This window comes from Monodelphis domestica, chromosome 3, assembly GCF_027887165.1.
Source record: "Monodelphis domestica isolate mMonDom1 chromosome 3, mMonDom1.pri, whole genome shotgun sequence".
Taxonomy (NCBI): Eukaryota; Metazoa; Chordata; class Mammalia; order Didelphimorphia; family Didelphidae; genus Monodelphis; species Monodelphis domestica.
This window is the reverse complement of record NC_077229.1, coordinates 33639642-33653628: the sequence shown is the minus strand read 5'-3', so window position 1 is coordinate 33653628 and position 13987 is coordinate 33639642. Positions and strand designations below refer to the sequence as shown.

General features: G+C 39.3%; 1 protein-coding gene across 1 annotated transcript in view; it reads right to left on the bottom strand.

Annotated features, from left to right (window-relative positions):
- LOC103095360 (kinase suppressor of Ras 2-like) overlaps nucleotides 1-13987 on the bottom strand; it is a 110781-nt gene that overhangs the window by 94904 nt on the left and 1890 nt on the right. The gene's annotated exons all lie outside the window — the stretch shown is intronic.

Genomic DNA, 13987 nt, shown 5'->3' with positions numbered 1-13987 from the left:
TTTGTATTATCTGGCCTTGTTTCCATCTTTTATATGTTTCTTTTTAAAATATATTCTGTTTCGTGAGTTCCCTGTGCTTTCACTTTGCTGTCTTCATACAAATTTCATTTTTCCTCCTTCTTATTAAAACTGTTTTCCTTTAAGTCTTTAGAATTTCATTCTTGAATATCTCCTATTCTTCCTGATCAAACTTCTATAGAATTTGAGTCCTTGGAGTCCTACCTATCCTTCCCCTGAACTCTTTGAAATATATTTTCCTAGAAATTGAGGATTTCTTTTCTTTCTCTATGGCACACTCTTAAGATGATGGGATCACCTTCCTCCAAGATTCCCATCATTTCCACTCAAGCAAACAGATTTTTCCTAGTTAGTGAGAATCAGATCCATAACAGAATTTCCCCTTGTGAATTCCTTTCTCTTAAAGGATCAAATTATCACTAAGACAAGTCAAGACTCTATTGACTAATCTGTTTTGGTGGGGAAGGAGGGAGAGAGAGAAAGACAGACAGACAGAGAGACAGACAGAGAGACAGAGACAGAGAGAGAGACAGAGAGAGAGACAGAGAGAGAAAGAGAGACAGAGACAGAGAGACAGAGACAGAGACAGAGAGAGACAGACAGACAGAGAGAAGCAGACAGAGATATGGAGAGAAAGGGGGAAAGAGAGAGAGATGGAGAGAAAGAGGGAGAGAGAGAGGGAGGGAGAGAGACAGAGACAGAGGGAGAACAAACAAATGTTTGAATAACTGAAGTCTCCCATCATTAAGATATCCTCATGCCTCTTTCTCAGGCTAGTGATCTGTTTTTCAAATTATTCAACTATTTCCTCTAAGTAAGGTGGTTTGTAGCAAATTCCCAGGACAGACATCACTTCTGCTTTTCTCAGTCAGTCATTAAATATGTATTAGATGACTACTATGTGCCAGGTACTGTGCTAAATGCTGAGGATATAGAGGCAAAAAACAGCCCCTGCCCCAAAGGGCAGGGTCTAATGGGAAAGAGAATATGCAAACTATGTACAAATTATATACACAGGATAAATTGAAATCAATCAACAGAGAAAGTCATTAGTATGAACGGGGATCAGGAAAGGCTTCTTGGAAGAAGGTTGGATTTTAGCTGGAACTTGAAAGAAGCCAAGAAGCCAAAGGACTCACTCCATTAACCTTCACCCAACTGCTCCCCGCCATGTTTCTCTCCTCTGGCTCCTGGATTTCCTTCCATGACTGTACCTTCTTAATGTATAAAACTACCTCTTCCTTTTGTGTCTATCCTATCTTTTGAATGAAGTCATGGGTTTCAAACCCATCAAGTTATGGGTTTCATCCTCCCAAGTCTCAATAAGATTCTAAGTTTCCCCCTAGAATAAGGACTTCTAGATTTTCTTGCTTCTTACTTAAATTTTGGGATCTGTGGACATTCAGAAGAGGTTGGGGACTTAACCATTTGATCCTATAAACTTCAGAGTGCCCCAGCTGCTATTCTTTTTTTATTGTAGTTACTCTCCATTGTGTTTGTTGTCTATATGTGTATGTGTATATAACATGAGTTATCACTATCATTTGTCATCAATAACACAGTAGCTACACAACACAGTGGACAGATAGAGCATTGGGCTTGGAATGAAGAAGTCCTAAGTTTAAATCTGACTTCAGATACTTTCTAACTTTGTGACACTGAACAAGTTATTTAATCTCTTGGCCTCAGTTTACTTATATGCAAAATGAGGATAATAATACCACCTACTTACCAAAATTGTTCCCAACCAATGTTTAATATCTGTAAAATATTCACAAGTCTCAAAGTACTATATAAATACAAAAATAGTAGTAGTAGTGGTAGTAGTAGTAGTAGTAGTAGTAGTAGTAGTAGTAGTAGTAGTAGTAGTAGTAGTAGTAGTAGTGGTGGTGAAAGTAGTAGTAGAAGTAGTGATATTAGTGGTAGTGGTAGTAGTAGTAGTAGTAGTAGTAGTAGTAGTAGTAGTAGTAGTAGTAGTAGTGGAAATAGTAGTGGAAGTAGTGGTATTAGTGGTAGTGGTAGTAGTAGTAGTAGTAGTGGAAGTAGTGATACTAGTAGTAGTAGTAGTAGTAGTAGTGGTAGTAGTGATAGTAGTAGTAGTAGTAGTAGTAGTAGTAGTAGTAGTTGTAGTAGTAGTAGTAGTAGTAGTAGTAATAGTATTAATATTAGGTGGTGGTGTTAGTGATAGTGGTAGTGGTTCAAATCTAGGACTCACTTTTAAAGTGTATAATTGAAAATGTTACCCTAAAAAAAAGAATTAAATTTCCCGGGAGCCCACTGACTTCCTGTCATTACATACTTCCTATAGACAGGGGATAAATATCGAGTGGGTGGTCCTGCTCTCTTTTTTGGGCATGCAGCAAGCATGGTGATGGTGGTAAGTGGGGATTTTGAAATGGGTTGATTGGCCATGGGCACATGGTCTTTATTTTGTATCCTCTTTATTCCTTGATTTCTAATGATCATTTAATAAATCCCTTAAAATATAACATTTTAATATTTGAGATCTAATTTTAATTTTTAAAAATGTCCAGAAGCATTTAGGACCTTCCTTAAAATCTGTTCTGTCTTCAGATAAGAATTACCTGAAGATCCAGCCATCAGATATGCTGAATCAGACGATTTTTGAGTTTACCGTTAACTTAGATGTAATTTAGTCCACCTCACTCCATTCAGAGAAGAGGAAACTAAGGATCAGGGAAGTTAAGGGATTGATTTGTCCAAGGTCACCCACGCAGTGAGAAGAGCCAAGTTTCAAGCCTGGGTCCACCAAATCCCAGTCCCATCTCTTTTTCCACTACTGCATGTTGCATACAGTGACTTTCCTAAGGAATCGTAACCAGTGTCAGACCCATAATTCAAAGCCTCCAGGGCCCCCAAACCAAATATTCTGTTTCTCCATGCTGAACACTCAGGGGATTCTTTCCAACCTAATTATAAATAACTAATGATCCCAGAGTCACAGAGCTAGAAGGAGTCAGACCCCTTCATTTTTCAAAGGAGCCTACAGAGGCTGGATCATCCAAGAGTTAGGATTTGAACCCAGGTTCTCCAACTCCTAATTCAATGTTCTTTCTTGTTTAATACAAGTCCAAGGATCACGAATCTCGTTTTAGCAGATACCTATAGCATTTAACATTTGATGTTATCTTGAAGATTTTCTAGTAAAACCTTATTCATTTTACTGAGGGAAAAAAAAAACAGAAAGCCCAGAGAAATGAAGTGACTTGCCCAAAGTCATTCAAATGGTCAATAGCAAAGCAAAGCCCAACCCAAGTTCTCTGTCCCCCAAATCCAGAGTTTACTCCACTATGACCCCAACTTGAGTTTATGAATCCAAACTCACTCAGCTAAGAGATAGTAGAGCCGCTAGGTGGAATAGTGCATAGAACAATGAGCCTAGAGTCAGGAAAACTCATCTTCCTGAGTTCAAATCTGACCGCAGACACTTAATAGCTACATAATGCTGAGAAAGCCACTTAATCTCTCTGTCTCAGTTTCCCAGTCTGCAAAATGGGGATGATAATAGCACCTGCCTCCCAGGACTATGGTAAGGGTTTGTACTATATAAAAGTTAGCTAGCACTATTCGTATTGCAAGTATTAGTGATCAAGCAACATTCAGTAGATCCTCCATATAGACAAGGCACCATCCAGCGACCACTGACCACCTTATCACTGCTTTGATGATTTCAGGTTGTTTTGGCCTCAATTTCCTCATGTTCTCTCTTTATCTCCATCTTCAGGCCACACAAGCTTTGACAAACAATCAGATGAGTGAGCACCACACACACCTGCCTGCTTTTACACCAAGTTGCAAGTTGAATTGCTGGGTGGTTTGGGACAAGGCAATTACTCTGAACTTCTATGTGAGCCATAAAATACAGAATGACTGTAGTTCTTGGTCACTACCCACTTGAGAGAGATTGAAAGGACCAGACATACCACGTTCGCACATTGGAGAGGAAAATGACACTGAGAGGCATTGCCCCAGAAGGAATAGTACCCTAGACTCAGGGGGAGTGGGTTCAAATCCTACCTAAGACAAAGTTTAGTTGGGCTACTGTTGGCAAGTTACTTCCCCTTCTCTGAGACTCTTTCCTTAATTACAAAATGGGAAGGATAATAGTTGTATTGTTTCATTGTCTCAGGGATACTGTAAGCAAAATGCTACATAAACATGTTGGGCTATATCACATCTTTTTCTGCCCCTTTCAGTCACTCATAGCAATGCACACAAAACTTTTCAGCTAGGGCAAAGACAATTATGGAGGGAGGCGAGGAAAGCAGAGGGGCTTTGGGAGAGTGGAATTGAGCCTTGGAAGAGGGAGCCTTAGCTTGTTGGTGCAGCAAATAAAGCACAGGACTTCAAATCAGGGGAAGGCCTGAGTTCAAATCTAGCCTCAGACACATGTATGTCTCTAGGCAAGACACCTGACCTTCCACTAACTCAGTTTCTTCAACTGTAAAATGGGATAATAATTGTACCTACCTCCCAAGTTGTTAACAAAATTTTTTCTAATTATGAAATGTAATTTTTATCATTGTACATATACATTATATATATTTATATTTATATATAAATTCTATATTTTATGTGACATAAATTATGTATCACATATAAATTATATATCATATATATAAATTATGCACATAATATATATCATATATCATATGATACATATAATTTATAACATATAAATTATATATATTATATATCATCTATAAATTATATATTATATATTATATAAATTATATATATCATATATAAATTATATATATAAATTAAAAGAGATAATATTTGTAAAGTGTCCAGCACAGAACCTGGCACATAGTATGAAAAAGAAGAAGAGGATGAGGAGGAATCTTGGCAGATAGTCACCAAGGAGAAGAGATACACCTGTCCAGGACAGTATCTGAGGACAAAGACCCTCCCCTAGTTATAGTTCTATAGTCATTTTTCCTTTCTTTTCTTTAGCTTCTCTCTTTCCTCTTCTCTGGTTTCTACAACCTCCTCAAGTTACTAGCCCGGCCCAAGAACCAGAGTAGAAAATATAAATTGGCTTGACTGACTCATGAATTAATAAACATTTACAAACTCTCTACTATGTTTCAGGCACTGTGCTAAGTTCTAGGGATACAAAAAGAAGCAAAAGACAGTCCCTGCCCTCAAGGAGCTTCCAGTCTAATGAGGGAGACAACATGAAACAAAATATACAAAGCAAAGATAAATAGAAAAGGATTAACAGATGGAAGACACCGAAATGAAGAGGGGTTTGGGAAGTCTTTCTGTAGAATGTGGGATTTTAGCTGGCACTGAGAAGAAGAAGGTAGAAGACAGAGAAAGAAAGGAGATCATTTGAGGCAAGGAGGGCAACCAGAGAGAATGCCCCAGAGTCTGGAAATGGAGGGTCTTGGTCATGGCACAGCCTAAATTGAACCTTCATCGAGCTTTACTGGAGGGCAACAAAGAAGGTAAAAGACAGATCTGGTTAGCCAGGGTTAGCACCAAGATAGAGTGGTAGCCCTAGACAGCGATGATAATTAAGGAGGAAGGAGCCCAGTTTTCTTTCCTGCAGGTTAGGGAGATCTGCTCCTCGGTAGAGTTTACTCCACATCACAGATAATGAAGTGAATACCTCCATGGCATATGACACCTACTTTCATGCCCATCAGTCAGAGGATCCTAAAACAGGACAGTAGGAAGCCGTCAAAGAGACAAACAGTAAGTGGCATTTCTATGCATGTAACATCTTATAAAACACTTCACAAGCACCACCTCAGATATTTAGCCCAGTTACAATTTGAGGTAGAGACTATAATCCATCTGTCTTAAGGCTTTGAAAATGGCAGTGGTGAGATTTGAACCCATGTCTCTCCTAACTCTTCTCTTTCTAGTATACCATATTGTTTTTCAAAAGGCTGCAAATACATCAATAGGATGATTTGGAATCAAGACCCTTGGATCCACATCCTGGTTCTGATGCTCACTAAACGTAAAAACTTGAAAAAATAATTTAGCCCTTCCAAGTCTCAGTCTCTTCCTCTGTGGAATGGACTTAATGATACTTATACTACCCATGTCACAGGGTTATCCTATAGCAAATATTTTGTTGAGTCTTCAAAGTGCCATTGAAATGCCAGTCCTTCATCTACCCAAACCTAGAGTTCCCCAAGAAATCAGGAGGAGAAAGAAATTTGACACCCTTACCTATGCTCTCTCTTGGAGTTTTCAGTTCCCAGAACCCCAGCCAACTATCTCTTCCTTACAGGAAAGGGGAAAAAATTATTAAGTACTCACTATATGCTAAGCCCTGTGCAAAGTGTAAATGGTCTATCTTGATTTTCACAACAATTCTGGGAGATGGGTGCTATTATTATCCCACTTTCCAGCTGAGAAAACTGAGGCAGAGAGAAGTGAATTGACTTGCCCAGGGTCATACAACTAGAAAGTATCTGAGGCTGAACTTGAACTCATGCCTTGCTACTAAGTGGTACAGTAGATAAAGTGACGGGCCTGGAATCAAGAAGATTCATCTTCCTGAATTCAAATTTGGCATCAGACACCTATTAGCTGTGCTACCCTGGGTAAGTCACTTAACCTTGTTTTCTTTAATTTCCCAATCTGTAAAATGAGCTAAAGAAGGAAATGGCAAATTACGTCATTATCTTTCAAATTAATTTCCCATGGTTTTGAAGAGAAATTTTATATGAATAATGTAAAATCCTAAACATTCTTCACCCTAGTTAACAATTAAAGACTTTTACCAGTGCCATTTATTTAAGAGTGCTAGGTGGATAGAGAACCAGGGCTGAATTCAGGAAGGTTCTTCTTTCCTGGGTTCAAATTCAGCCTTATACATTTCCTAGCTACATGACCCTGAATAAGTCACTTAACATTGTTTGACTCAGTTTCCACACCTGTAAAGTGAACTAGAGAAGGAAACGGCCAAACACCTCAGAATCATTGCCAAGAAAACCTCAAATGGGATCATGAAGAGTCCAACATGACTGAAAAATGACTGAACAACTTCCTGACCCCAGATCCAGTGCTCTATCCAATGAACCCCTTGGCTGCCTCTTTCACTACACACAGAATCCAAACCAAGGTGCAACACTGCCATTAGCCCTTATCTTTAACAATATTAAATAACTGGTATTTGTATATCACTTTACAGTTTGCAAGAAACTTTATAGACATGATCACATTAGGTGACCCCTGAAGGGCAGTTTAGAGTTTACAAAAAGCTTGACAGATATTATCTCATCTGATGCTCACCAAGACACTAGCAAGAAGATAGTCAGAGATAGCTTTTCTTCTTTTGCAGATGGAGAAACTGAAGCTCCGTAAGATGAAATGACTTGGCCAAGGTCATACAGACTTTGACCAGGATCTCATGTGCTGAGATATGGATTCTGAGTTTGGGATCCTACAATTATCTCCTTTTGTCTTCATCCCTTGGCCAGAGTTGGTCCTCAATAAATGTTTGTTCAATTGCCTTGAAGATAGTTAGAGGAAGGACTAGCCTATTCCCCAAACTAGGAACTCCACATCCCCTCATCTGTGTCTCTGATTAGACTTTCATTTCCTAGAATGCTTTGCTTCCCTCAAGACTCCAGGCAAGTGCCACTCCCTAACAGAAGCCTTTTCCTGGTGCATCTAGATGTTAGTATTCTCTCCCGCCATATGCATTGTCATCCCCATTAGAATTGGAGCACCTTGATCACAAGGACTGTCTTACTTTCTATTTTATCATCAATTCTTAATGTAGTGTTTTGCACAAAGTAAGTTTTTAATAAATGCTTCACTCATGCATTCCCTTTTCAGATTACTTTATGGAAATAACTTGTCTATTGTGTTTGCGCTATCTAACCCACCACCACCACCAAGTCAAACACAAGTTCTTGGAAGAAAAGGTCTTTTTCATTTACATAAAATGTCCAGCACCTATACTGGTAGATGAATGAATGAATGAATGATTGAATGAATGAATGAATGAATGAAACATTTATTAAGTACTAATGTACAAAACACATGGAAGGGGGTCAACAGATCTTTTGAAATGTTCTAATAATCATCACTAAGAATTTAGGGGCTTTCTCCCAGATGCAGTGAACTCGATTATGACATCAAGTCATGTGACTTCACCAAAAAAACACATTAACGGTTTCTTTGTTTCATAAAAACTTTCTTCAATAATATCAAAATGTTGTTTGGACTTGATAAGTATGAAATTTGTTAAACCCCCTGCTATAATGAGACCACTTTCTCCCTCATTTTTTCAACCCTCTTCAATCTGGTTCCCCACCTCATTATTTACCTGAAATTATGCTCTCCAAAGTTACCAGTGCTCTCTTGATTGCCAACTCTGGTGATTTCTCCATAATCCTCTTCTCTCTTTACTTCCATGTCCCCGCCATATCCACATAAGAATGGGAAGTCAGTGGGCTCCCAGGAAATGTAGTTCTTTTTTAGGGTAACAGATTTTCAATTATACAGCTGTCAAAGACACAGTTGACCACCTTCACCTCCTAGATCTTCTCCCTTTGGCTTTCCATGGAATGACTCAAGCTAAGTTCTCCTCCTACCTATCGGACCATTCCTCTGTTTCTTTTGCTGGCTCATCAATCATATCATGCACCCTAACTGTGGATATATTATTCCAAGGTTCTTTCTTTGGCCCTCTTCTCTTCTAATACACTTTCCAAGTGACCTCATCAACACCCATAGTTTTGATTGTCATTTATGTACAGCTAATTCACATATTTATATATTCAGTCCTATTTTCTCTCCTGAGTTCTAGTTCTCCACCACACCAATTGCCTATTAGACATTTCAAATTGGATCCTGAAGGTCCCCTAAGTTCAACATGCCCAAATGAGCTCATTATCTTTTTCCTATAAGCCAACTACTGAACTTTCCTATTTTTTTTTCCTTCCAGTCTCTCAGGTTCATAACTTTGGTGTTATGCTTGACTCTCCTTAACTCTTCATTCCCCCTTACCCAACACAGCCAATCAATGATCTAAGCTTGCTATTTACGTCCAAAGCATATCTCCCATCTGACCCCTTCTCTTTCTTCACAGCCACCACTCTCATACAGGCCATCATCACTTTTCACCCAGACTCCTGTAATATTCTTCTACATCCTCCTAGTTGAACTCCTTGCACCAAGTCTCTCCCTACTCCAATCCATATTCCACGTATTGGCCCAAGTTATTTCCCTTAAGTGTAGATCGATGTGACTCCCTTACTCAATAAATTGAATAGGCTCCCTATGACCTCTAAAGAAAATGTTCTCTGTTTGGATTTCAAAGTCCTTCATAACCTGGCCCCATCTAATCTTTCCAGTATTGGAATATGTTACTCTTCTTGCTACATTCTATGATACAACCAAGCTAGCCTGATCTCTGTTCTTACCATCCAAAAGTACTCTATTTCCCATTCCCTACACTGGGTACTGGCCAGCCACCATGCCTGAAATGCCTTCTCTCCTCATTTCTACCTCATAAAATCCATCAATCCATCATTACCCTCAAGACCCAGCTCAAGCATTACCTTCTACATAAAATTTTTACTGATTCCTGAAACTACTAGTATCTTTCCCAACTATTTTGTGTTTGTTTTGTATTTAATCTATATATGTTGTATATGTATATGTATATATATATATACACACATGCTATAATCTCCCCACTAAAATGTGAGTTCCTTAGTAACAAAGATGCTCTTTTGTCGTTATATCATTAGTACAGTGTTTAGCATTGAGTAGTTATTGAGTAAATGCTTGATTAATTGAATCTAGGATCAAATAAAATCTATAAATCAATGAACCAAGAAAATTCTTACAAATATGTTAGTCTTCTCCAGGTAAAAAACTTCTGGCATTGTTTTCAAAGAGAAAGCTGGAGCTGTGTAAGTTAAGAGACTTGCTGGCATCCTGAAGTCAAAGTTCATTAGGAAGGACACATTTGGAACAGACTTGACCCTGTACACTTCTGGTACAATAAAATGGGCACCAATGAATTTAGAAAGTATCCAAACAAAATGTGTCAAAGATTAACCAAACATAGGACTAATCACCCACAAGGCAGCTATAGAAAGACAACAATTAGTAAATGTTCTCAGATTACATAATAAGCAAGTTGAAAATTTACAAAATACTTCTGGAAAAAATACTACTTCCCAGAGTGACAGAAAAAGTTTACTGTAGGTTTATGCCACTGAACTTAGCAAATATGACCAATATCAGTGTGCCTCCTATAAAACCTACAAAATTATTAAAATTAGAGAGGGAAACCAAAAGGCTCTACATGGATGGCACCTCTTCAAGGAACTCAAGCACCAATAACTGGACAAAGAGGGAAATAAAAGTGGATTTGTTTAGCAACTTGGAGATGAAGCTTTGGACCTGGTGGTAGGAAGTCTTGAGTTCAAATCCTGCCTTGGAAACCTAATATGATTCTCAGCAAGTTACTTAATCTCTTTTTTGCCTCAATTTCCTCCTCTGTAAAATAGAGATATTAGTAATATCTACCTCCCAGTGTTGTTGTGAGGATCACATGGGATAATATTTGTAAAGTACTTTTATAAACCTTAAAATGCTATAGAAATGTTAGCTATTACTTGTTTATAGAAAATAAAGGATTGAGAAGAGTGCTATAAGCCCAGATCATTGCTAAGAGAAATTACAGAAAATTCATCCTCAAGGAGCTGGTATTCTTTGATCAATTCAGGTTTTGTAAGTAAATGACAGAACCTGTACAACCTATGATTGCAGGTCATAAAAATTTAGTGCCTATTGAATTCCTGAATCTGTCAGAATGACTTGTGATATCAACCAACGCAGAACCCAACGTCTACTGTGGAATTCAGCAAACAAATTACACTGGAAATCAGGAATCATCATAGACAAAACTGTTGCCTCTAATCTATGTGACATAACAGTAACCCATCAAATTATAAGAACAATGTCCTTAAAAGATGTCACCACATCAAAAAATCAGAACAACAAACAATATGGATTGAAAAGCTCTTAAAATATGGAGGCCTGGTGGAAGAATTCACAACATGTAGGAAGATGAAGGGCACATCTTTCCCATCACCCTCTCTGCCACCGAAGTTGTACTAAAGACACTTTTGATGGTCCTACAAAAGATGAGTTTACACTTGAAATCCTTTATTCAATAACAAGAAAGCAATCATTCTGTTCACCTGCCCAGTAGTCTGCTTAGCATTTGATACCCAAGACTAATAGTAGGAAAGTAACTTCTCCCAGGATCTGAACTAAGAACAGAAGTCATAACGATGATGGTTTTCGTGGAACATAAGCTCTTCAAAGGTATTCCCTGCCTCAATTTTGTATTTGTGTCCCCAGCACGTAACAAAGTGCCTGGCACATCCTGGGTGCTTAATATATGCTCATTGATTAACAGATTGATTGAGTGCAGGGAAGAATTCATTTTTGTCTTTGAATCCTCATCACCTATCGCGCAGAGCCTGGCACATAGTGGGTACTTAATAAGTGTTTGTTGATCAATTAAATAACCCTCAAACTAGAAAGTTCAGCAAACAGCAATGTGATGCCAATCTATGTTGAAGTTAATTACCCCCTTCTGTCCTGAGGCTCCTGACACAAGTAATAGGAAAGCTGCAAAAATGTTAATTATGGAGGACTCTACAAGGTGTGTTGCATGCCTGTTATATAGGATCATTAATCATATTAATTATTCAACAAACATTTAACAAATGCCTACTTAAAGTCATTTAAGGGGGCAGTTAGGTAGCTTAGTGGAATGGAGTGCCAGGCTTGAAGTCAGGAAGATCCATCTTCGTGAGTAAAAAAATTCTAGCTTCAGAAACTTCCTAGCTGTGTGACCCTGGGCAAGTCACTTAATCCTATTTTCCTCAGTTTCCTCATCTGTAATATGAACTGGAGAAAGACATGGCAAACCACTCTAATATCTTTGCCATGAAAACCCCAAATTGTGTTATGAAGGAGTAGACCCAACTGAAAAATGACTAAACATAAAGACAAAAATCCAATAATCCCTTCCCCACAGGAAGCTTACATGTGGTCAGGGAAAGCGATCATAGTGAGCATGAGTTCTCTCAGGTGACCTATCCAGCCGCTACATGCAGTCAGGACCAAGGTTAGTCTCTCCATATCCTTTGAGCAATAATATAGATAGATTTTTGTTGTTTAAAATCACTTCCTGGGGGGCAGCTGGGTAGCTCAGTGGATTGAGAGCCAGGCCTAGAGACTAGAGGTCCTAGGTTCAAATCTTGCCTCAGACACTTCCCAGTTGTGTGACCTTGGGCAAGTCACTTGACCCCCATTGCCAAGCCCTTACCACTCTTCTGCCTTGGAGCCAATACACAGTATTGACAACAAGATGGAAGGTAAGGGTTTAAAAAAAATCACTTCCTTGCTTCAGGCTACTTTTGGGGGGTAGATATTAGGCCTGTGATTTGATTCATGTAGAGAACTTTCCAGAACTTTCTCCTAAAGAAATAGACTACTCATCTTTAAGTTAGAGTCTGAGAGTGTTGTCTATAGCACTGAGGGGTTAAGTGATTTCACCAGTGTGCATCAGAAGCAGGACTCAAATCCATAGCTTCCTGCCCTCAAGTCGAGCCTCTTTCGACCATGCCAGGCTGTTACTCCCAGTCTACGACTACTAAAAATAACAAAACTATTTTTTGCATTCATATAACACTTTAAAGTTTGCAAAACATTTTATAAAGGGTTAACTAATGACAACAACTTATGTTCACATGGAAAATAGCGAGGTGAACTTGCAATTGCTTTGGAATAAAAAACTTCCAGGTGAGGAATCTCTCTATCAATGCAGGTCAGTGTCTTCTCTGCAACTTAACATTGTAGAGAGTTGCCTAGCACAGTGAGAGGTTCATTGACTTTTCCAAGATTACATAGCCACTGTGTCAGCAGCAGAATTTGAACTCAAGTCTTTTGAGTCAATTCTCTATTTGCTGTACCACAATTTCTCAGATCATATTCCAAACAACTTTAAAGTTTGCAAAGTGCTTTATAAGCATTATGTCACTGGCACCTCAAAGCAACCTGGGGAAGTAAGGATTATCATTATTTCCATTTTACAGAGGGGAATACTGGTAAAGTGATTGTTCAGTGTCACCCATTTTACAGATGGGAATACTGGTAAAGTGATTGTTCAATGTCACCCAAATATTAAATACTGGAGGCAGGATTAGAATCCAGGTCTCTTCTCCTGTCTTCTAGACCACCTTTCTTTCCATGCTGCCCCACTATCTCATTTGAACTGCCTTGATTGAGTTGCTGGATCATTGGGGAAGGCCCCTTTTCCAGACAACAGGAGCAAAAGGAAAATCATCATGCACAGACAAACAGTAGATTTCCCCAGCATTCTCCTCTACACTCCCAGAAGGCCAACACCTTTTGTGGAAACTGGTAAACCTTGACACATGAACAGCTCCCCACCTCCATGGCCAAGTTTGAGCCTCTAAGGAGGGAGAAGTTAGGGATACCCCACTCTGGACACGAAGAGCTCATCTAGGCTACAGTTGCTGGAATCAGCAGGGAGTTTGGGGCCTCGAAAACCCAGGCATTTCCCACCTGCAAGGCTAGAGATAGAGGACAAACTCCTGGCACCAGGCATGCCAAATGCATCCTTTGCCTTCCACAAGCCAAGGAGGACAAGTGGAGGGGGAGGAGGAAGCATGGGAAGCCCCCAGCCTTTGCTTCCAGGTCCCCTCCTGCAAACACCCATCCACATCTTCCCAAGTTGGGCTAAGTCACATCCAGGGATGCTGCTGGGAGGCAGGGAGAATGAAGAAGGGGGAGTGGGGGAAGTCCATCCTGCAGCAGCTTCAACTGCATCCTGAACTAAGCCCAAGCATGGTAGAGAGATATTTTTATCTCCCTGTGAATCTCCCCACCCCAAGGGCCTTCTACAACTCCTCTCTTAGGG